Raw genomic sequence first — 24,972 nt, 5'->3', positions numbered from 1 at the left:
CCAAGAGGAATCGAAAGAGTGGAAGACAAGTCTAGCAATTATGAGAACTTATGTGTTTGGGCCTCAATTCATCCCAGATTGAGCCATTTTTTTAAGAATGTACTTATGATGGCTTATTGTATGAAGGAAATAGAACTGAAATAAAAATTAAAGGAGCAGGACTCAAAAGAAGAATTGAAAACAGAGGGAATAGGAGAGTAAGATAAGAAAGAGCATATCAGAAAGCCTATTCTGTGCTGTATTGCACTCCAAATGAACACAATGCCATATTCTGTGCTTAGTAGGAGTTCAAATACAAAGAGAAATGAACTTATTCAGCTACATTCCATTTACTAGCTTACAAAAATACCAATCTACTAGAAAGAGTGTCTTTCTATTATTACGGAACTCTAAAAGAATTTTGTCACATGAAAATTGTATAAGTTTTATCAATATCTTTTGAAGTTGTCTCAGAATATAAATATCATTTTTACAAGTATGCTATAAACAAAAACAATGGCTCTATTTTTTCTCTCCAATACAGAACATGTGTGAATTTATCCTACATGTATCACTCTATACATAATAATTTCTTGTCAACATCAGTCCAAAAATTCCATTGTGTGCCTGTTCTATATCAGGCAGAAAGGAAGGTTGGAGTTCTACTCAGAAACAGTGGAATATTTATCTGAAGCCTAAGAGATGAGCAAGAAACAGACAAGCAACAGGAGAATATAAGATCTTCCTTGTCCAAAATATTTAATACCTCCCCTTTTCTTTTTTATATATTTTTATTTTATTTTATAGAAGGGTTACATTATATTCACCACATAGAAGGTACATTACTTCACAAGTAACCAATTAAGCATATATAAAATATATCAGATAACAAGGTGAAATATTCTAACAATACGAGATAACCAAGGGACAGCAAAAGAGATGAGAGATAACATAGTACATTAAGGACAACAATCACTCATTATATGGCTTTTGTTTCTATATCCTAGAGGTCCTTTCATTTAGCGTCATACTATATGGCCTTATGTATCTAGGTTTTGCTCTATTGCAAATCTCTGCTAGGAGAGCCCAAGGTTTCTACTGATTATGACAAATGAGGGAAACCACTGAGCCTATATTCCTTTGAGTCTGGCTTATTTCACTTAATATGATTTTTTCTAAGTCTTTCCATTTCCTTACAAATGGGGCAATATCGTTCTTTCTGACAGCAGCATAAAATTCCATTGTATAAATACCACATCCTTGTTGATCCACTCATCAACTGAGGGACAAATGGGTTGGTTCCCTATCTTTGCTATGGTAAATAGTGCCGCAATGAACATCGTTGTACTAATGGATTTAGTATGTCCTTGTTTCTGGACGATTGGGTAAATGCCAAGTAGTGGAATTGCTGGGTCACATCCCCTTTTCATTTACGTTTGTTTTCTATGATTGTTAATTTTTTCCCGAACTTAGTAGCTTAAACAAATTAGTTAACTCTATGGCATAAATAGATCTCACTGGACTAAAATCAAGGTATCTGAAGAGTAAGTCCTTGTGTAGGCTCTAGGGGAGAATCTGTTTCGTTGCCCTTTCCAGCTTCTGTAGTCCTCCAGCATTCCTTGGCTTTTGACCCCTTCCTCCTCCTTCACAGCGTATTGGCTTCAATTCTCCCTGACTCTGACATTGACTCTTCTGCCTCCTTCCTTCATAAGGAGTCTAAAAATATAGTGAGTTGCATCAAGCCCAGTCAGAAAAATCTAGGAGAATCTCCTTATCTTCCAATCTATTGTATACCAGGGCCAATGGGATAACACTGTGTATATTAAATTAATTCCCTCTTAATTACTGGCTCTTTAGGAGCTGTGAAATTATGAGTTCTTATTCTACCTGCAAGCTAAGAAGGTAGCCGGTCAGAGTTCAAGAACGATAATAGAAATCATGAGACTCCCGGACATGAGCAAGAGCCTTCACTGCAGCTGGCACAGACAGCTTCACATTCCATCAGGTCCTCTAGTCCCTAAGTTCCATGGCAGTGACACACACCGGGCCTGACAGGTGCCTACATATGCTATGGGACTGTAGTGCAGGAGAGGAACCTCAGACGTGGGGAACCTAAGCCCTTTAAATGGACAGTGAGCCCACTTTCTTCTCTAGATTGGAACACTACCATTCTCTTGTTGATCACACTAATGGGCTCGAAAAACAAAAGATCATCCCATCCCATGAACAAGACTTGCAAAAACACTAGCGACCATGGAAATATGTGCATGGTATCTTTGATTTTATAGTATCCCAAACCCAGTTGGTCTTATATCAAAGCATGTGGTTTCTTTTTTTCAAGTGCCATTTTTTTCAACTTCATGACTTGCTCAGCTCACTCTCTTCTTATTTATACATTTTGTTTTTACTTCAAGTATTTTATTTAGGCTTCTTATTCTTCCAAGATCTAGAAATCACCTATTACATTCCCTTGTTACTATCTTATCACTATATAATGCCACCTGGAAACATGATGAATTTTTACCCACCTAATTTACTATATAAGTAATACAAAAGCCAGATTGGCCTACATTCATAATGAGGAAACAAATATTAGTAAATTAACTAATTATGGCTCCCCAATGTGAGCAGATAATTATTAGAAAAAACCAGGGGACATTACTTTTTTGTGCGGTGTTACTAAGAAGTAAAATGTCACTACACAAATTTGTTTCCATATAGTAAACCTACACCTACCAGAAGAACAGGTAATGAGCATAGCAAGTTTAAAAAGACCCAATCAAATGAGTAGATGATTATATTTGACAGGAAAGGTGCCAACATGAGTGAATTTGCTAATGGGTCTATTAGCTTATTTGCTGACTTCCTAAAGTTAAAGGTACTGATCATATATGTTTCTGGTTTTCAGAGTAAGAATAACAAAAGAAAGAAAGAAAGAAAAGAAAGTGAAGCCATCTAATGATGAAAAAAAGGTACTTGATCCATATGCAGGAAGTTAATAAAATGATACACAACCTTTCTTGTTTGTGTACAAGGAATGCGATAGACACATTTCAATAAGATACAGTTTCCAGGCAGTATTCCCTCCCCTAGTGGTAAGAATTGAGGTGAATTTCAATGTCCTGCTAATTAATCATTCTGAGACCAACATTAAGATGTCAGATCAAGAGAAAGGCATCAGTCCTTGTTCAAAATAGGGATCCCTTCAGGAGTCAACTAAGCTGTATTTCTTTGGTTATGTACAGAGTAATTACCTGCAATCTCACTGCTCATAACCTCTGGTCCTGTTCATGGTCCAGAAAACCTGGAGTGCAGCACCATTCCTATTTCCACCACCCCTCATGCTCCTCCCATTATAGATCACAGAGCCCATGTGAAATTGATCCATTTGAATAGAATGGACCAAAATACTTAGCAGTTTTCAAGGACACACTGTAGCAAAAGGCTGCAGCAAGCTAGTGCAAGGTGTTTACGAACTGCAATCAGAAAACTTGCATTTTCAATCTGGCTCCTTCCCATGTGATCTCTAGAGGATCTACACTTCGATTTTCTCATTTGCAAGAAAACACCTGCAATGTGGTGTTCTGGCTCTGATCTCAGGGTTATGTGCTGCCAAAGTCTGTGGAGGGAACAAACCCTAAGCGTGAGGTGTGTTTTAATCTTTCCTTCTTTCCTTTTTCCTTCCTTCCTTCTTTCCTTCTTTCCTTCCTTCCTTCTTTCCTTCTTTCCTTCCTTCCTTCTTTCCTTCCTTCCCATCTTCCTTTCTTCCTTTTTTTCTCTCTCCTTCATGTCTTCTTTCCATTCTTTGATTTCTTTCTTTCTTTTCTCTTTCTTTATTTCTCTTTCTCTTTCCTTTCTCTCCTTACCTTCTCATTCTTTCTTTTTTCTTTCTTCTTGCTTTTTCTTTTTCTTTTTTAAGTTGTTTTATTAAAGAATTTATTAACATTGATTTTTACATCATATTTCAAATGACGTGTTTAAGAAACAAGTATTCAAGAAGGGAATCTTTATATACAATCACTGGCACTTAGATTTTAGAACATAATTAAAATTAGGCTGAGGGTTTGTATTTCTTCTGTGGGGGGGTAGGGGGATATATTGTGTTGTTTTAGAATTCTCCTTGAGGGAGTTTTACAGCAATTATTAAAAGCAGGCTTTTCAATCAGTCGCTGGTAACTCACAATAGGAGGTTGAGATCTGAGGAGCGCAGCCCAAGCCAACCCAAGCAAGAAAAGTCCCCTGAGGTTCTTTTCTCTGGTTAAATTAACCAGCAAAAAAGCCAGAAGTGGAGTTGTGGCTCAAGTCATAGAGTGCCAGCCTTGAGTGAAAATGCTAAGGGCCAGTGTCTGGACCCTGAGTCCCAGCATTCACAAACAAAAGCAAGCTTTTTTTGTTGTTGTCATTTTGTTTTTGGTTTTTATTGGACAGCAATAGCCTTTCAGTGGATAGTCTGCTAGTCTCCAGCCTAAGACTGGGCCTAAGACTGGCAAGAAGAGTGTAATAAATGCACAATGTATGAACTGCTCAAGCTAGAAAGCTCCAAGCAAGGTTCAGAATCCCACCCAGGCCTTTAGCCCTGCTTCACAGAAAGATCTGCACATTGTAAGTCCAGGAAGAGCCTTGCTCTGTGGTTTAGGGTCCTGGTACTCCCCAGTCCCCCTGCTTTCTGCCATCCCAGGTCTCCCCTTACTCATCACCCCAGCAAGGCCTCCCCACTATGCACCCCTGCCTGAAACAACTCCCAGTCCTCGCCTGTCCCAGTCCTGACACAATCTGCCATCGCCATTTCCTCAGGTCCCCTGTGAACACACTCTCTCTTTAGAGCCTTTATGGGAATCGATTCTTATCCTCTCCCTCACTGGCTGCTGTCATTGATAAGGGGTAATCATGCTCTCCATCTGAGTCACTGCCTCCACCCTAGATCTACCAATTTTCTCCTGGAGCTTCCTTCTAGCTCATCATTTCCGCAGCCATCCTCTGATAAGGACCGTTCAGCCATGCAGCTTAGATAAGGTGAGAATCCGGAGGGGAAGAGGCCGACTTTGCTGTGGCTTTTCTTGTGCCTCCCATTCCCCAGCTCAAGTGAAGGATTCACACTCGAGGGAACCAAGCGTTCCTCCATCCAAGCCAATTCTGTGCAGATGGATGTGGAGCTGCATTATTATTTCTCTGAACTTCTCTGAGAACTTACCTTTCATTTGGTCATGAAAAGCAGGTAATGGCAAAATCTGCTTTCTGAAGCACTGTCACATGAGTGGGTCTGTATTGTCTCATGGAGGACGGGTCACTTTTGGACTGTCTTTGGACAGCTTTGATCCAAACAACGGCTCCATTCTCTGGTTGTCACAGTAGCTCCCCTGTCCCTACCACGGGCTCCCCTGTCCCTACCACGGGCTCCCCTGTCCCTGCCACGGGCTCCCCGGCACCAACCTGCCACATATCCCTCCAGTTGAGGGCTGCGGAGTGAATGTGGTCTTCGAGGAGGTCGATGCTCCCACACGAGGTGTGTGTCCATGTCCCCAACTGTCCTGCACACACACACACACACACACACACACACACACACACACACACAGACACACACAGACACACACGCACGCACGCACACACTAACGAACAAGACAGGCAGCAAAGGGCCCCAGCAAGAGGGCTCCACAGCATCATGCGTGGTTTGGCTTGAACTTTATTGGGATCAGAATGGACAGATTCAGGCCTGGATGGACTTGAATGACAGAGAAGTGCCTTATTGACCTCAGTGCTGTTGCTTGCGCATGCGCCTAATTGGAATTCCCGGGTTTTTATACCAGATGCAGGAGATACAGTCCTGCTGCGTGAAGTCTCTGTAGAAGTTGCGACCCAGAAGGTCACACAGAGGACAGTGCTCTTCCCGAGTTTAGCCGGTTTGGGCAGCCTTTTTGTTCTGAAGGTAGTCAAGGATCCTAAATCAGTGATTATAATTGACTGCATTAAGTGGAGCAGAGCAAAGCAGAGATTCTCGTTTTCCTACTCACTGTTTTCTCCAATGAATGAATGAATGGATTCATGGATAAATAAGCAAATAAACACTTGTATTCCCTGCTTGCAAATCTAGAGTACCTATGAAGTATAACCTGAGGCCACTCCAGTCTAGACATTCTCAGATCCTTTGAAAGGGAAGTTTCAAGTTCAATTCCTGCTTACTTCCCTTCCTCTGATTTTTCTCTAGTGAATCTAAGTTCATCTAAGTAAATATTAAGAATATGAAATTCACATCCTATGTACACAATTATATACCTAATCATATGTGTGTATAAAATTTTGGTTCATCCACTTTTCTGAATAAAGACACATTGAAATAGAGAGCATGAATAAACAAAAAGCAATTGAGGACAGTCTAATTAACTTACATAAAAATACACTTTGGCACTCTCCAGATCCATAGCTAAATAGTTGCATTTGGAGATTTTAAATTGATTTTTATTTTTGGTCAGAGGCTTTGTTATATAATTAAGCCATTTTCAAAGAATAATTTGAAACAGTCTATAGTACGTTGCAACTGCTACTATTTTTTTCCAATTTCCAATTTGTCTACATATAAAAATAACCTTGTTATTTTAAGTATATAGGATGTGTATTTTACATCATATTTTTCCACTTGAAATTATATTGTGCATACTTTTCATGTTATTTATTGTTCATCTTTACCATTACAGTTTCATGAGCCTAAGAATACTCTTATCAATTTCCCAATCACTGGTAATTAAAAAACATTTCCAGTTTTCCATCCTACAGAAAATGCCAACAGAAATTACCGAACATATAGACATTCTTCCTAAGTGTCTGGCCATATTTTTAAGATTTTTCACATATCCATTACCTGGCTATTTGCTTGTTATTTTGGAGACAGAGTCTCATGGACTTTTTTTCTGCCCAAGCCAGCTTCAAATCTCAGTCTTACACACCTCAGCCTCCTGAACACACTGAATTAGGCATTAGCCATTGGCATCTGGTTTCAACTAGGTATCTGATGAAATCCAAGCAACATGTTTACAAGCAAATGATCTTAATGTCTTACCATAAAGAATAATGTATCATACATAACTAATAGCAGTTCTCTTTAAATTTAAGCAATGACAGGAATGAAATCAGTTTTAAATTAGTTAACACGACTTGTACTTTTCCAGTTTATTTTTGCTGATGTTTAGTTTTTCTTTTCATGATGATTTGGTTAATGGTCTTAAGCAAGAAGACCTATAATTCCACTGCTTTTTAAAAAGATAAATCCTTTCTTTTGTCCTGATCTGCTGTCATCGTTGTTGCAAATCTCTGCTTCCTTTTTGTGATATAAGTTCCATAAAATTGCCTGCATTTGTTAAAATAAACTTCTACTTATCTCAGATTTTCCTCTCTCAAGATCCAACAGGAGCCTCAATTTTGTTCTTTGTGATTTCGTATTTGTTTGGTCAAGCACTGCCAGGAGCTGGTGTTTAGACCAGGAAGCGACTCATTATTCTCCCAAATGGATCCTGTGTCTCAGTTATTAATCTGCATCAGCTGGAGGCAAATAGCTTTCCCCAACACCCTCCAGTCTCCACACATAATCAGGAACTCCGCATAGGAAGACAGGGTTGGTAGAAATTTTTGTCTGGCTATGAGGAACAAGCAGTTAATGTAATATAAACAAGTCATATGGCATTTTTAATTTGAGTAAAAAAATACACATTTTATTTTAAAGTTGTTTGTCTAGTCACTGCCAGGTATCTGTTAGCTACTATGCATGCAGATTCGCTTTCTCTCTGTCTGTCTGTCTCTCTCTCTCTCCCCTGCCCCCCCCCCTTTCTCTCTCTCTTTCTCTCAATTCCCAAGTAAGAGTTTGCTGTTTATGATGTTAGGGTTCAAGGGATTTGATTAAGCCAAGCACAGGGAAAGACAAGCCATCTTTATGAAGCTGCAGCTTGGGTGTTGCTGGCTCCCTCTCAAATTTTACAATAGAACGCTCGAGGACTGGGAGACTGCCTGTTCTCACAGTACATGTTTCAAAAAGAAAAAAACATATTCCATTCCAAGTTTGTACAAGACATCACTCTTTTCTCCCCAACAATTTAGGACTGGTGATAATTCTCTGAACATTGAGCATATTTATACGCAGCTTGGCTACATGAAGTAAAAGGCCCAGCTTTCAGATGTGTGCTTTTGCTTTCAGTCCTCCTTGCATTTTAGAAGTTCATAAATCAGGGAATGCATTCAGAATTTGTCTAGTGGCGCCTCTGTTCACTTAAAGTCAAAAACTTAGCAAGATCAGAAATTGCCTCAAACTGGTTCTTCCATTAGTCATCAAATATAATTTTGGAAATAAATTGCTCTCTGAGATAAGCTTTCCATAAAATCTCTGCAGTGGCTTCCCTGTGCATCTCCACAGGCTTGGGCTTCACTTTCCCATCACCCTCACCCCTTTCTTTGTGAACCACCCTAGTGTTTCTCTTCAGTGCAACCACAGCACGAATCTTGGGAAGAAGTGCCAAATGACAGGGCATCAAGACATGTGTCTTACTTTACATGCTGGAGTTTCAACATGACAAAGCCCATCTTGATCTCTCCACATCTTGGGAAAATACTCCAATATGATCTGCAAGAGCTTGTTTGCCTGTTTCCTTTTTTTACTATTATTATTTATTTTATTTTCTTGCCAAGGTACAGAGGGGTTACAGTAGCATATGTAAGGTAATGAGTGCATTTCTTGTCAAACTTTGTTACCTCCTCCCACATTTTTCTTCCAATGTCTCTCCCCTCAAGCTTCCCCTCTCCAAAGCTGTAAAGGTTCATTTCCAAGATATTGTCTTGTGAGTATCGCTGTTGCATTGGTTTTCCTTTTGTCCTTTGTCTCACCATTTTGTATTTCCCTTTTCCTTCCCTAATTTAAATAAACATACATCACACTAGGTACCAAAACCAAATACAGTGACAACAAGTGATAAACCATAGTGGGGGGAAAAGTGAAAGAAAAAAGAAGCAACTTCATGTAGTACATTAAAAGATAACAACCACAAAGAAAATCCTCTTATTTTCATATCTTGAGGTTCATTTCACTTGACATCATCTTATAAAGCCATATGTATATAGCTATTGTGATCCTTTGCTAGGAAAATCTTACACATATATTAAAAGCTTAGAGACAGTACCTGGGCCCTGATTTTTTTCCAGTTGTCCCTAGCCACTGGATGCTTACAGGAACAGTTTCACTACTTATGGTTTTTGTTGTTGTTTTGTTAGCCTTGGGGCTTGAATTCAGGACCTAAGTTATGTCCCTAAGTGCTTTTGCTCAATGCTAGCACCCTACTACTTTGAGCCACAACTTCATTTCTGATTTTTCTGATGATTAAGGGAGATAAGAGTCTCACAGACTTTCCAGTCCTGGCTGGCTTTGAATCATGATCCTTAGATCTCAGCCTCCTGAGTAGCTAGGATTACAGGTGTGAGGCACCAGTGCCCGGCTGTCTCCACTGTTTATAAGTACTCTCTTCCCAAGGATAGTTACATAGATTCTGCTAAAAGAATGCTAGGGTAGGGCTAGGAAATCTCGTCCACTACCGTTCTAACAATGACATTCTTGCAATTCCACAACGTTAGTGCAAATCAAGTGAGAGAAAATTAAAATCACAATTTTGTGACTCGGAGATGGATTGATACTGTAAGATATGGTATGGGCCATTTTTATACTAAAAATCCTTGTGTATCTAAAGTTTAACTGTTCCTAAACATTTTAATTTGCTAAGGCTGGCAAGTAACCCTATTATAGTTAACAAACACAAAGGTTACTTTCCTTTGCAGATTCACACATTTTTTGGTTAGTCCTGAGGCTTGAACTTGGGACTTGAGCACTGTCCCTGTGCTTTCTCAAGGCCTAGTGCTCTATCACTTGAGCCACAGCACCACTTCCAGCTTTTTCTATGTATGTGGTACCAAAGAATTGAACCCAGGTGTTCATGCGTCTGGGCAAGCACACTTACACTAGTCCCAACTCCGGGCCCCAATTCACATACATACTTATAACCCACATGGTATGTATACATATATTCATATATGTATATAAAATATGAGTTAAGGAATGTTTCCCAAGTGATCGATAGCATTCTATCACCTATGAACTAGGTGGAAATATCTCATTCTAATGTTAATGAAGAAAAAGTGATTTGAGTTTATATGTTTATATTCTTGATTGTTAAAACTACTTTGTGTACTGACTGGTAGATCAGTGCACACCAGTCATGTCGGTACACCCTGACTACTAAGTAATGGTGGAATATTTTTTAATATTTTTTATTGTATTTAATAAAAGGGTTACATGATATTTGCCAGATAGAAGGTGCATTAATTCACATACATTGATACCCTTCCACATGTCTTGGTCCCCATTACCATCTCCCCACCCCCCCTCTTGGTTTTCCCCCCTTCCCTGTCCAATTTCAAGTAACCAAATACAAATGTATCCAATATATCAGATAACAAAGTGAGATATTGTGACAATATGAGATAACAAAGGAACAGCAAAAGAGATGAGAGATAACATAGCACCTTAAGGACAGCAATCATTCGTTATATGGCTTTTGTTTCAATATCCTAGAGGTGGAATATTTTTATTTAAGTGTTTATAAAGGATAAAAATGTTTGCAAAGAGAAGCTTGAGTAAATTCATGTGAAATAGCCATAACAACTTCATTCTCACTTCCCTACTGGTGTGGGCTGCTTTTGTCTTGGTGTAATAAGATACACAAAGCTGGATATTCGTAAAGAAGTTTATTTAAGCTGGTAGATGGGCAAGGAGTCCTATGCTAAGCACAGTAGAACAGAGAAGCTGCAAGGAAACTAGCCATGCAGTAGAGGTGAGACCTGGGATTGTTTGTAACAATATACATTTCAAAAGCCAACTCATTTGTGAGATCAGTGTTGTCCCCATGACCTGAACGATTCCACCATCTCTTCATATTATCATATTGGGGACCAAGCCTTCAGTCCATGAAGTCTTTGGAACAAATGACTCCCAATCATTGGACTAAAATGTGAGAAATGTAATTTGGTGTGTGTGGGTGTGTGTATGTGTGTGGGGGGGTGGGTGTGTGTGTGTACTGGTTGGTGCTAGGGCTTGAACTCAGGCCCCAGGCACTGAACCTGACTGCTCTATCACTTAAGCTACTGCTCTACTTCTGGCTTTTTTAGTGGTAAATTGGAAATAAGAGTATCATAGACCTTTCTGCCCAGACTAGCTTCAAACCATGGTCTTCAGATCTCAGCCTTCTGTGTAGCTAGGATTACAGCCACCAGAGCACAGTGGAAATGAAATTTTCCCTCTATAAGGTGGGGGTGGTGGTGAGAAGAGTACTGCTTTAGCCACGACCACAGAAATTTGTTTTTTTGGAAAAGAATTGAAAAGTTTTCTATTTTATAATTTTTTTTTGCTGAAGAGCTCATGTCACATATGTTTTTTCTTATTTATGAGCACCATAATATTGTCAACTGTGCAGTCCTTGAAGCCAGAAGTGATTTCAAGTCATAATGAGGCCTGCATCTAAGATATTTGTGACTTGTCAAGCGCACAGAAATACAGAGAATTGCACTGAACTCTGGCCCTGTCTCTATCAACTCACTGTCGAACTCTGGACAGTGTCATATTTCAGGCAGTCACTTTCTACATTCAGACACCAAGAAAAATTCCTTAACAAACTGAAAACCTTCTCAGGGTGACTTGACAGATGATGTGAACGATAAAGATACTTAAAGGTACAGCACCCTGGGGAGGTTGCAAAAGTGGTTATTTGCTGCAGGCTTCACCAACTCCTTGTAATTATTGCAGCCATATGACTGAAAAGAACAGACATGGAGAATTCTTTCTACTCATCCAAGGAGCGGGTTTCTTCTAGTTACATCAATGGGCAAATGTGAGATGAGTGCAGTCATAAAGGTTGAGCCCCAGAACAGGGCCTACCGCCTGCGTCTGCGCGGGATATCTTTGGGAAGTGAGGTGCTTCAGGACTGCAAACAGCCAAAGCTGGATCTGCAATACTAATGAGAGGAAAACCTATTCTCATTCGTCGGGCTTCTTCTGATATCATTTCTTGGCACTAAAACAGAGACAGAGAAAATGTACAAATGGATAGGTGTCAATATTAGATATCATCTCCCCTTTCTGATCACTTGGTGTCTGTGCTACTTTAAATATCATTTCTACATTGGGCGCCAGTGGCTTGAACCTATAATCCCATCTCCAATTAACCACAAAAATGCTGGAAGTGGAGGTGTCACTCAAGTGGTAGAGCACCAGCCTTCAGTAAATGAAACTCAAGGACAGCATTTAGGCCCTGAGTCAAACCCCAGAGTCATATAAATAAATATGTATAACAAAATTATATAAATGTGTATTTTATATGATACAAATATTCATAATATATAACAGAATATATAAATATACATATATGATATTTAATATATAAATATAATATAAAATGCTATAACATTAAACATGGCTATAATATAAAATTATAAAAACAATAAAAAATAATATATTGTAAATATATAATAAAAGTCGATAGAATATATCAATACAATATATTGAAATATAGAAATATGTATTTTGATATTTATATATAAAATCTGCTTATATACATTTATATGTATAAATATATGTTATCTCTAATATTGGAAGACATTTTCCCTGAACCCAATCACTCAGGTATGACCCCAGTAAATTTAACCTGGTAGCAAATGAAATCAGAATCAGTGTATGCTATCTTTGGTGCAGTCAGGCTGTATTTAACCTACAGCAGGTAATTTTTATGTAAGGAATTCTCTCATCCTAAAAAAAAAAAAGAAATCCAGTGTTTTTAGCTCTTTTCTCTTAATGTATGTGTCCTTCATATTTCATCATTACTACAAATAAACACATTTCCTATTGAAGAACCTGAATTATAACCAGTACTCTTAACAGCAAAGACATATAGGCTAATCATGTTATTAGAGCACACTCTCTAGATTCTGAGCTTTGCAAGTTTGAATCCAATCTGACATCTACTAAAACTTTATAAGCTTGAGGAAGTTACTTAAGCTTCTAAGTGTTCAATTCTGTAAAATAAAATGAAATGACATATGTGATATAGAACCTATATCACATGTTAAAGAGCTCAGCACAATTCATTTCATGTAACTACCAAGTAGATAATTGTTATTATCCTTAAGATATAAAATATTGATATTATTAAGTTATTTTATGATGTAATTAAGTTATCACATGTCCTTATGGGTTTTCTTCCCACACATGTGACTAAGAAAACATTAAGACAGACATCTCTTTCCTTTTCCCATGCTTCATTTTTCCTGAAGCTGATGCTTATCAGTAGGCACGCCAGAGACTGGCAATGGGCTTTCCATGTAAGCTTGCAGTTTCTAAGCAGCTCACTACAAAAATTCACTACCCATATGTCTAGGTGAATCGTTCCCTTCTGTCAGAAATGTAAAACATTCTCACAGAACCTTAGGAGCCTCTAGTTGGAGGGTTCTAGTTGATAAGATGGAAAAAGACCACTCTCTTCTTTGTACATATGGACTGAGAACCTTGAAAGTAAGTTCCCAGTCTCCCTCAAATCCTCTGAAATCCCCATCACTTCTCTAGCAAAAGTAGTCCACTCTGAAGCCCATGCCTCACACCTGTAATCCTAGCTACTCAGGAGGCTGAGATCTGAGGATAGTGGTTCGAAGCCAGCCCAGGCAGAATAATAGTCCATCAGACTATGAGTTCCCTATGAATTACCGCAAAGGCTGAAAATGGAGATGTGGTGCAAGTAGTAGAGCATTAGCCTGGAGCGAACAAAGCTCAGGAACATCCCCTAGTCCCTGGGTTCAAACCTAAAACTGGCACACACACACACACACACACACACAAAATGTCGGTTCTGATATCTTACCACCAACTCTCAGAAACAGCTTGCAATTTCTTACATAGAAACTTTGTAGACTGAAATTTAAATAAAGTCTTATCCTCATATAAAGGATAGAGTAAGTTATATGTACTATGAAAGTTTTGTTTTCTCTCTTTAGATGCATTACATAATATTTTTTTGTGCCAGTCCTGGGCTTAAGCTCAGGGCCTGAGGATTGACCTTGGATTTTTCTCAAGGCTAGAGCTCTACCACTTGAGCCTCAGCACCACTTCTGGTACTTTTTCTAAGTATGTGGCACCAAGGAATCAAACCCGGGTCTTCGTGCATGCTAGGCAAGCACTCTACCACTAAGCCAAACTCCTGGCCCTACATACATAATTTTTTAAGGAGGCAGGATCCTCAGATCATGGCACTTATGTTCTGTTTTCTCAGGAATTTAAACTGAAAATCCTTTTCTTCTAACATATATTTCAAAGTCAAAAAGGAGGATGGTAGCTAACAAACTACTCAGGTGGAAACAGAAGACAGACCTGTGAACAAAATACTCCAGAAATAAACATCCGACAATGTGGGGAGAGGGCTGAATTTGAAGTCTGATCTTCAGTGTCTTCCTTGTGTATCGATGAACTGTGTGGTCACTAGATGTGGTTTCATTGCCCACAAAATGTCCAACAGAGGTTACCCTACTTACCTCACAGAACATCCGTGAAGAGAAAAATAGATCATGGAGGCAGAGAGGGTACATAAGTATCAAATCTCTCCCCACCCTCTTTTGACCACAAGATTAACTATTCTCTGTTCGCAAACTCCCTAACTAAAGGCTCTTCACACTTTGCTGTTCTTTAGCACTGAACACCATGCACTGCTGCATTAGAGGGGTCATGATTCACTGGAGCTGCAATCCCTTGCATCAGTGTTTACTTTCAGAGTATAATGATAAGAGAGTAGCAGACTTCATTTTACCTGAAGGTCTACTGGATAATTCTCCTTTATCCAATTTTTAAGAGCAAGCTCTTTTTTAAAAAAATAAAAATAAGTCATCATATTGACTAATATATTCCCCTCATCTACATAATATAATATATTCTTCAAACTTTTTATTATCCCTGAGTGGCCATAAAAATCTCAGCTGTTTAAAATGATTTTTTTCAGATTTACAGCATTCCATAAAAATTTTGGTTGTAAAAATTATATTTTCTACCAAACTAAAACTAGTCCAGCCTCTTGGATATTTTAAACTGTTATTCAACATAGCATAGAACCTAAGTATTAATTTACATATACATTTTGATGGAACAAATCCATTGGTATTACTGATTTTTTTTTAAATTTTATATTAATCAGAATTTTACACCTGATGTAACAGCATAGATCAGAGGACCTCAGAACTCCATTTGCTCTCAGCCTGGAAATAGAAAGATGTTGGTATCCACAAATATTAACTTCCAGAATTCTTTAAATGTACATAAACATCTCGGCAATATTTGAAAAAAGAATTTTAAAAGACAGTGAGACATGCCTGGATTTGACTAACTTAAAAGTAGCATGGGTAACATAACATAGAAATTGAAATAGAGTATGCTAGCTCATATCAATAATATCCTTAAATTGCCTGTGATAAGATACATGAAATCTGCTTCTTCTGCTCCTCAAATTCTTTTTAGAAACATTTATCTTGAAATTAGGATATTAACCAGATGCCAGCCCCATTTGAACTAAGAAGTAAGAGAGATAGAAGTTGCCTGAGGATAGCATTTTTCAAAATGAATTTCACCAAACTTCAGGCCCTCGAGATGCTCTTTTATAAAAAATGGTTTTGTTGTAAGAAGTGGATTCCGTGGTCAAATAAGTTTGTGAAATATTGTGCAATGTCTCATTCTTTTAGGCATCAGCAACATGCATTAGTATGATAAGTAGTTTTACTATCTCAGTAGTCAAGCATATCATGAGTTTATTGTATCTTAGAAGTTTTTTTGCCTTTATAACTCCTTGATATTTGGTACAATATGGTTTCAGAACTGCTTCTGTCCTGAAGGCAACAAGTGGAAGAACAGTGGGTGTGGAGACACAGATTTTTGTTGTTGTTGTGCCAGTACTTGAGCTTGAACTTGGAGCCTGGGAGCTGTCTCTTAGCTCTTCCCATTTGAATCTGTTACTCTACCATTTGAGCCATAACTCCACTTCTGCCTTTTCACTGGGTCCTTGAAGATAAGGATGTCATGGACTTTCCTGCCTGGTCTGGCTTTGAACTTTGACTCTCAGATCTCAGCCTCCTGAGTAGCTAGGATTTCAGATGGAGCCACCAGCGCTCAGTAAGGCTCAGTAAGGCACAGACTTGCATGTGCACACTTTAGGCCTTCATACAAGGGTGGGAAATAAATCCCTGAAACTTCCCTGCTTGTATAGCTGGTACTGGTCTCAGTTCTTCCCATCTCCCTGCCATGCCAGAACACTTTGCATCTGTCCCTGGGTCTTGTCCCCAGGCTTTGCCTCTGGGCGTTGGCGAGACCAGAGGGAAGCCTGTTTGCTTGTCTACTTGTCTGACCCTCTGCTCTCTGTCTTTTGCATGAGAAAAACCTATCTCTTCTGCAGTTCTTCTAGTTAATTTAGGGGTGACTTTCTTCTTGGAGCCATACCCAGTGAACATATTCTAATCAGCCAGCCCTAACCCAATCTGCAAGTGGGATGAAATCTGAGCACTTTTGTAAGCCAGAGTGCTCTGAAATTTTTCCATAGTAGTTCCTGATGAATATGTTGCTGGATGGAGCATTTGCTTCAAAATAATTAATACTGATATAAAATGTCTGTGATAACTAGGAGAAAATAGGGGAAATGGAATCAAGTGATGGACCACAGAATATTTGAATTTGTGGATTGTTGGCTTAAAAAATTGCTTTACTTCTTTACTGCTTGAACACTACCATAATAAGATTTGGTGGCTTGCTTGTCTTGGTATAATTATTCCACTTTTCAAAGGAAACTGTACCCTCACACAGAACTCAGCCTTTCCTACATAAGGTATGGAAAAACATAAGAATGTAGATTAGAAAGGTAACAGATCAGCAGTTCATAATTTAAAAAAAGGGTTCCACAAAATCTCTGTTACCTTCCAAGCTTCTCAAAATATGACTACTTTTTCATTCTATTGCATTTCAGCAAAGGTGAGAAAGGAGTAATCCAGAAACAGCTTTGCCTAGGAAGTGGGTAGTTCTCTAATGAAAGCCAGGAACTCACAGTCTGGTCATTACTAGTAGCCAAATCCTCACAGAAAGCCAGACCAGAACCCCTGCGTGTGAAACAGCCAGTGATTCCTCCTTTCTTTCTATGTCACCTCCACTGTCTTGTCTCTTCCCTCTACTTCTACATGCTCTTGACTCCTGTGCTGCATGAATTAGTCAACACTATTTCATGTATGAAGTAGGTGACCATAGCAATTGAGTAATTAATGTATGTAAATGTAGCTTATCTGGCTGTTCAATAGCTATCTATTATCAGGCCTCTTCTATAATCCACTCATTTCTTAATAATAGTAAAGTGGGAAAAGAGAAGAGATAGACATAGAGAAATGATAGATAGATAGATAATACATAGATAGATAATACATAGATAGATAGATAGATAGGCTAGAGATGAATAGTTAAGCAATGTTAATTATAGCTATTGGGATTCTCAACATCATTAATGACCATTGAGAAGCACTATTGCGTATGTAGGATTTAGACAAGATAGCAGACCAGGATATTAATCATAGCTTTAGCACTTACTGTCTCAGAAGTTAATATCTTCTTTTAAACCCAATTTCCTCATCAGAAAATAGGGAGTAATAATATTTAATAAGACATCATCTATAAAGGATAATATTTAATGGGATCCCATATATAAAGGGCTTATCTCAATGCCAAACACATAGCTCTCAATAAATGCCGGTTATTTAATTACTCCATGAGATCTGAGTTTGAATTAGATAATATATTTACCCTACAATTCAACTAACTCCCTTAAAATAAGCATGATGAGTAATACTGTCTTCATTTTAAAGTTACTAGCTTTATGAGTTAAAATTCAGGGGGCATAAAGTAAAGGAGATTTATTGCTGCATGTCTAATCTGCTTTACACATTAGATAACTTAAGCTTGGGGGGTAGTATTCCTTTATAAAAAAAAAAAACCTTGAAGGTTAATGTGTATCATCTACATGCTTCAGAGCAGAAGCAAATTATTCTCTGGTCAGATCAAGGTGAAAACACAGCAGAATGAACCCACCATAGCCACACCTTGATTTTAAGGCAACCTGGGAAAAAAGAAGCCAAAGCACAGCTATTTTAACAAATAGGAGTAGGACTGATTAATTACTTTTTACTGTCATTCAACAGCTTGTCACCCAGAGAGTAACCTCATTTCCCATAAATTTAATAGAGGTCATACCATGGCCTACTTGGCTGGAAAACATTGCCCCACACAGTCCTTTGAAGTCCACTGATGTGTGAACATAATTCTCTTAGCCCTATATACTCTGTCTCTCCTGGGGAGACAACTTTAGTCGATCTATGTGGTGTCACACAAACTTACAAATGACAAGTTCTCCCATTCATTCCTCTTCCACGTTAAAAAAAATAGAACATTTAAAATCACTGAGTGCTTTGCTACACTGTTGAGTTTCCTTGTACTCTGCTAAAGGAATATGAAACAGGAAACTGTTAGCTGCAAGATCCTTGCAGACTTGACCCTGTAGTTTGATACCTCAAAAAGGAATTTCACCTGATGTGGTTGCTCACTCCTGTAATCCTAGGTACTCAGGAGGGTAAGATCTGAGGATCAAGGTTCAAAGCCAGCCCAGGCACAAAATGACCTGAGACTCTTATCTCCAATTAACCTCTAGAAAGTGGGAAGTGGGGCTTGGCTCAAGGGTAGGTGGTACCCTTGAGCTGAAGAGCTCAAGGATAGCGTCCAGACTGAGTATAAGCCCTGTGACCCACAAAAAAATAGATAAATAAATAAAAGTAAAAGGAATTTAAAAGATTCCATCAAGAAGTTAGCCAATCCAGATGAGGTCTCACAGTTGTACCTAATTCTCATCCTTCCCTAGGCACCAACCTATGCAGAGACATTAATAAAATAATTTACACAACCTCAGTTGAAATTAAATATAAGTATATATTTCAATTATATAAATATATGTATAGTATACATTTATTTATATATAAACATATACACATATGCATATATATCTGAAGGAGGAATAGCTGATAGAAAGTACATAGAGGGAAGGAAAGAAAAGGGAAGGGATCACATTGTCCACAAGAAATGTACTCATTACCTGACTTCTGTAACTGTAACGCCTTTGTACGTCACCTTTATAATAACACTAGTTTTTAAAGTTAATTGGGGAGGGGTTAGAGATGGAGAGAACTTGCTTTAAGTGCAGGAGGTCCTGGGTTTAATCAGCCAAATAAGCCATAAAACAAAATGTGGCTTTTTATCTACTGCCACTTGCATACTCTACTCAGAAACACGGGGCCCTTTGCAGCTAGAATACCAGCCACTTCCCTGCGTGCCCACTGTCTGTGCCTCAGCACCTTGTCCACGCAGTGCCTCTCTCTTCAGGCCTGGGAAGTGATGTCAAGGCAGTTAGCCACACCCCCGTGGAGGACATGAACAGTGCCAGACCCCGCCCTGATGAGAGGAAGAGCTGGTGAAAGAGCAAGCCTGGAGTTTGCTTTCTGTGTGTTTGCTTGTTTCACCTGCCACTTTCCTGTATGGAAGGCCTGTCAGAACTGAAATGAGCTGCAAGAAGCCACTGATCTAATCTCTTAGCAAGCAATGTTGCTTGGATTAATTTCTTCTGCAAAGACAGGCCTTTGAACAGATTCTGTGTTGTGGAAAATGGGAGTCTTAAACTCAGGTGGAATCCAGAAGACATATTTCCAAAGAAAAAAACTGTAACCTCTAGTAAGATCTCCTGAATTTCTTTTCTCCCCTACTTCTTTTCCTCCCTCCTTCCTCTTCCCCTCCCCCTCTTCTTATTCTCTCTCTCTCTCTCTCTCTCTCTCTCTCTCTCTCTCTCTCTCTCTCTCTCTCTCTCTCTCTCTCTCTCTCTCTCTCTCTGTCTGTCTCTGTCTCTCTGTCTCTCTCTGTCTCTCTCTCCCTCCCTCCCTCCCTCTCTCTTGCTCTGGGCTTGAACTCAGAGCCTCACCTTTTCAAACTCAGCTTTAGTTGCTCATGGCTGGTGCTCTACCACTTGAGCAACATCTCCAGCCTGGCTTTGTGCTGGATAATCAGAGATGGGGATCTCATGAACTTTTTTACTTGGACTGGCTTCGAACAGGAATCCTCCAGATCTCAGCCTCCTTAGTAGTTAGAATAACAGGCATGAGCCACCAGTGCCCTGATGTCCTGAACTTCTAACAGAAGCATAAGCACTAAGACGAAAAGAAAAAGGAGGAATTTAAGACAATGAGCCTTAGGTAAAGAAAATAAAGCTTTCTTGGTTAATAAAGTAGAGCAAATCACATGCCCTTTTCAGAGCTTTGTGTCTACATTTGTGCTGGTCCCGAGGCTTGAACTCCAGGCCCAGTCCCTGTCCCTAAGCTTTTATGTTCATTGCTAATGTTCTACCACTTGAGCAATAGCTCCACTTCCAGAATTTTTGCTGGTTAATTTGAGATAAGAATCTTATGAACTTTCCTGCTAAGGCTGGCTTTGACACATAATCCTCAGATCTCAGCCTCCTGAGTAGCTAGGATTACAAACCCTCACTCACCTCAGTAAAGCTTCTATCCAGTAGCTGTACAATGAGGCAATATCTGCCTTATCTACTCCATGGAGACAGAATTAAAATGTAATTATGCCTGTGAGGATGTCTTGGAAATCATAAAAATTCATTAGTAATGGAATCTTTAATATCTTTAATTTTTAGAGATTGCCTTCTACGTTCCTAATTTTATCTCATATTGATTTTTTGCTTGTTGCTTCTAATTTAGAATTCGTTCTGCAACTTAGTTTTTCTGTTTTTTTTTTTACTTTTCATTACTTGCTCAATTCTACAATCAAAATTACCTTCTCAAAACAATCAAGAGTATTGCTTTTTGAAAATCATTTTTCATAATTTTTTGTTTCCAGAGAAGATCTTAGGTCTCCAACTTTGACTACATCACCTTCCTTCCCAGAGAGACCTTTGTCCCTAGAATCAAGAAAGGTCCCTTACACTGTGCTGCAGTCTAGTACTGGGTGGGTCAAGGCACTTCTCTGAGGGAGTTCAGTCTGTGACTCATAAATGAGAACACAGTACATAAATAAGGCTAGAGAATAAAAGAACAAAAAAGTCATGAAAACACAAAATAAAAATGTAAACTAAGCAGTCTATACATTATGAAATACTCATAAAAACACAAATATATGCCACCAAAGGGGTAGCTTTGCAAGTAACGAAGAGAAGTAGAGGACAAAGTCTTAAACTATAACCAGCCCGACACATTCTTAATCAGCTTTTATCAAAGAGACAGAAATGAAAGCTAACAATTTTGTTCTTGAAGTAAACCCCAGAAGCATACAACAAACATGAAAAAATTACAATGTGTCATTTAAAATAACTAAGAAATAATAATTTCCTCCAAGCCTAAGAAAAGCAAAGAAGGGAAAAAAAAACTAGCAAAATTGGGGAAAAGGCAAAAATTAGTAAATTAGAAAGAAGAGGAGAATTAACTAACTCATTAACCTAAGAGCTTGTTACTCTCAGCGAAAACAAAACCATCAAATCCCAGACAATTCTGGGGGAAAAAAATAAACAAGCATAAAACAGCCAGGCTTTGGGGGCTCATGCTTGTCACCCATGCTGCTAAGAAGGCTGAGATGTGAGGATTATGGTTCGAATCCAGCCTGATCAGGAAAGTCTTTGATATTTTTATCTCCAGTTAATCTGCAAAAAGCCAGAAGTGGAGGTGTGGCTCAAGTTGTAGAGTAAAAACTATGAGTAGGAAAAATAACAGATGGTAGCATAAGGCTCTAAATTCAAGCCCCACCACCATCACTAAGAAAAAGGGAGAGATGGGCCTGGAGTTTGGACTAGTGGTAGAGTGCTTGCCTAGCATACACGATGTCCTGGGTTCGTTTGAGTCCTCAGTACCACACATACATTGAAAAAAAAGTTGGAAGTGGTGCTGTGGGTCAAGTGGTAGAGCCTTGAGAAAGTCCAAGGATGGTGCTCAGGCTCTAAGTTCAAGCTCCAGGACTGGCAAAAAAAAAGGGGGGGGGGAAGAGGGAGGGAAGGGAAGGGAGAAAGAAAGCATTGCAGATAGGAAGGAAGGAAAGAAGGAGGGAGGGAGGGAAGAAAAGAGGAAAGAAGGAAAGAGTACTAATGACAGGAGAAGAAAGGGAAGGAAAGAGTAAAGAAAACACTGTAGTGCTGGGATTGGGCAAGGGATATTTGAGATATTCTAAAGATAAAACATTTTCTTCTGTAATGATGGCCTTTAGATTAATGATTTTGTAGGAAAACAATTAACAAAATGATGCAAAAAAACTGAAAACTTGGACAGAATAATAGTTAACCAGGAGAAAGGGGGAGAAGGTGAAGAGAGCTAGGTGCAGATTCTTTTCTACCATTTATTTTAAATGTCCCTGAACAGTGAAAAAGGATGACATCTTTCCAGCCTGCCTCACAGAGCGAGCATAAGCCTGACATGGGGACATTGTAGATATAATGCACAATACATTGCATATTTGTAAAAAAATCAAATTATATGTTTGGTAAATAAATCAATAAAAATCAAAGCAGTCACAGGAGTGGGACAATGGTTCAACTCTCAAAGTGTTCCTAGCAAACCTGAGGACCTGACTTTGAACCCCTGTTCCTACACACACACACACACACACACACACACACACACACACACAATTTTAATCACAGTTGACTAATGTAAAAATGAATAAAATTTGTGAGCAAACAAAGAATTCTTTATGTATATGACTTAGCTAATTCCTAACTTTAGTCATTTTTCCCCCTCTATCTGAGAATTACTACAGTTCTCTTTTGTTGTGTTTTTGCCTAAATCTTTTATGGACTTATACTTGGTTAAATGTAGTGAAGATGAATTACAAAACAGAAGTAAAACTAAGATATAAAGTATATGAGCTCCTTTTTATTGTAAGGTCCAACAGATGTGGTATTTCCATTTTGGATTGTTGGTTTCTCATTAGAAGCATTAGCTTATCGTGGATTAACTCTTTCATGTCTTTAACCAGTTGTGAGTTGGCAGATCACAGAATGACTGCAGAGTCCTACTGAACTGATTAAAAGCACAGACCGGATGGCCAGATTGTTAGAAAAAAAATGTCACTGCTAGCTCAATGGCCTGAGCAGGTTCTCTGGGTCCAATCTTCTCATCTGTAGAAAAAAGGGCATAAAAATAATACTTCCTATAGTGATGGTTAGAAAAAAGCAATGAAGATTCAAAACATTTCATACCAATATTTGTATCAAATCAATGTTTGTAACCATTGGTTTTATTGATTTTACATAGGAGTATAGCCTTAATACAGAAAATAAAGCCAGTGTTCTATCAGATAATCTTGAAACATTTTTTCTAAAATGCAGAGACGAGAAAAATATGTCAGCCACTCTAGAAGAAAGGAAGAACAAGAAATTATATTTTAAGTAATGCATAATGGTTCATAGATACAATCCTAGCTATCTATTAAAAGGCAGAGATCTAGAAGATTGTGATTCAAGGCCAGACCAGGCAAAAATCTCCTAAGACCCCACTTCAACTAGTAAAAAGCTGAGTCTATGATACATATCTGTCATCTCTGCTGTGGCAGGAAGAATAAGTAGGAGGATTACAGTGCAAGTTCACCAAGCATAAACATGAGACCGTATGCTTGTAAACAGTGGAACATCTGCCTATCAAATATGAAGCCCTGAGTTCAAATTTCAGGACTGACATAGAATTACTATTTTGAGAAAGTAAAACACTGCCGTTGGAATGGGACCAGTAGCCAAAGACATAATAAAGGGAATGTTCTAAGTTGGAAATAATACCTAAATATGCAAACAAAATAATTTACCTTTGTCCAAACAACACAGTTGAAAATGGGACCCATGTGGACTCGTGGAAATAATTGAGAATTAGAAGAACAACAACATATTAACTAGTTGGATAAAAGAAATAAGTTGCAACAAACATTATTCTAAGTGATGACTGGGATAACTACAAAGATTACAGTTCTCTTATGTACATTGTAGGTGCATTGATGGAAAGAAGAACTAGAAAGTCAAGCACTGGTGGTTCACACCTGAAATCCTGTTTACTCAGGAAGCTGAGTTATCAAACCTATCCTGAACAGGAAAGGCCAGGAGACTCTTATCTCCAATTAACCACTAGAAAACTGAAAGTGCCACTATAGCTCAAGTGGTAGAGCACTAGCCCTGAGGGAAAGAGTTCAGGGACAGTGTCCAGGCCCTGAGTTCAAGCTCCATAACAGGAAAAAACAAACAATAATAACAACAACAAAAACTAGGGCTTCACAGTGAAAATGATTATGCCTCAAGAAATAGTCAATTATGTTTATTTACACTTTCTCAGCTACTCATAAGTTCAGAAATGTTTCCAACTACATATATTCTTTATTGAAAAAAATTATTGGAAGCAGAGGCTAGATAATGGAAAGGTAATTAACCTTTCCTCCTCACCCCCCCAAAAAAAACCAACAAAAGGATCAGATTGTTGTGCAAAAGAATTTTCCCTGCCCTGTGATTATTTCTAAATACAACCCCTATCTCACAATAAATACCCTAAAATAACAGATCCCAGTGATATGAATGTGGGGAGATTCACCTAGAGGCTTTCTCAGTGGCTTGTTAGTGACTTCCAATAAACAAACTTCATTATGAGGCATCTCTTAGTACAGAAATGACAGAAATCAGTCTATAATTTGAGCACATTCTTATGGGACACTTTTTCTTGGATATGATTCGTCCAAACCCCAATTATCACAAATCTGTTCTTGTTCCTATAACTATAAATACCCTAAATTTAAAAAGAAAGCAAGGGATAAAGTAAAAGACACTGAAATCTAACATGAGTTTTTTT

General features: G+C 38.5%; 1 protein-coding gene and 1 long non-coding RNA gene across 2 annotated transcripts in view; one reads left to right on the top strand and one right to left on the bottom strand.

The window, feature by feature from the left end:
• The window catches only part of Spata16 (spermatogenesis associated 16), a 228,129-nt gene that overhangs the window by 45,920 nt on the left and 157,237 nt on the right, over positions 1-24,972 (top strand). The gene's annotated exons all lie outside the window — the stretch shown is intronic.
• LOC150068929 (uncharacterized) overlaps positions 15,241-24,972 on the bottom strand; it is a 35,073-nt gene continuing 25,341 nt past the window's right edge. Inside the window, exon 4 of the long non-coding RNA XR_016537131.1 lies at positions 15,241-15,291. This is a non-coding gene — a long non-coding RNA (uncharacterized LOC150068929). The remainder of the gene's footprint in view (positions 15,292-24,972) is intronic.

This window comes from Megascapheus bottae, chromosome 1, assembly GCF_031878675.1.
Source record: "Megascapheus bottae isolate mThoBot1 chromosome 1, mThoBot2.hap1, whole genome shotgun sequence".
NCBI lineage: Eukaryota > Metazoa > Chordata > Mammalia > Rodentia > Geomyidae > Megascapheus > Megascapheus bottae.
The sequence above is the reverse complement of the archived record's forward strand: the minus strand, read 5'-3'. Positions and strand labels throughout refer to the sequence as shown.